The following is a 929-nucleotide window of genomic DNA, read 5'->3' as shown; positions in this document are numbered from 1 at the left end:
TGACAGGTCTGGTATATTAAACCATGTAATGGACTTTCGTTTGAAACTCCACAGAGTATGTGAGCTGGCAAGAGCGAACCTCAGCGAGGCCCAGAGACGGATGAAGACGTGGTACGACAGAGATGCTCAGTCACGATCTTTTTCACCAGGAGAAAAAGTACTGGTCTTCCTACCCGTCCCTGGGCAGTCACTGAAGGCTCGTTATTTTGGACCATGTATTGTAGAGAAAAAGCTAAGTGACCTTAATTATGTAATTCAGACTCCCGGTAAGCGTAAACAGTCACGACTTTGTCATGTAAATCAGATAAAGAAATATGTAAAACGCAATGACCCACCTGTAGATAAATGCAAGGACAATGCAGTCATGCTAAATGACGTGACGAAGGTGACTGAGAATGATATCGAGAAAGATGAAGATACCCTTGTTGATGTGCCTCACTCTAAATTAATTAATTCTGATATTCTTAATAATCTAGAAAACAAGTTTGTTCATCTAGATTCTTCTAAACAGCAGCAGCTGACTAACTTACTCTTGGATTTTTCTTGTCTATTTTCTGATGTTCCGGGTCGTACGAGTTTAATGCATCATGATATTGATATTGGTGATAATGGCCCAATAAAGCAACATCCATATAGAGTAAATCCCATAAAAGGTAAGCAGATGAAAGATGAGATTCGGTATATGTTGGAAAACGGAATCATTGAGCCCAGTGTGAGTGCCTGGAGTTCCCCATGTATACTAGTACCCAAGGCCGATGGTGGAATTCGCTTCTGCACGGATTTTCGGAAGGTGAATACACTCACAAGTGACGATTCTTATCCTATACCTCGTATTGATGATTGCATTGACCAGGTGGGCAAGGCCAAGTTTGTAACTAAGATAGATATGTTAAAGGGGTACTGGCAAATCCCCATGACAGAAAGAGCGA

The sequence above is a fragment of the Penaeus monodon genome, chromosome 21 (genome assembly GCF_015228065.2).
Source record: "Penaeus monodon isolate SGIC_2016 chromosome 21, NSTDA_Pmon_1, whole genome shotgun sequence".
NCBI lineage: Eukaryota > Metazoa > Arthropoda > Malacostraca > Decapoda > Penaeidae > Penaeus > Penaeus monodon.
Note: the sequence above shows the minus strand (reverse complement) of the source record.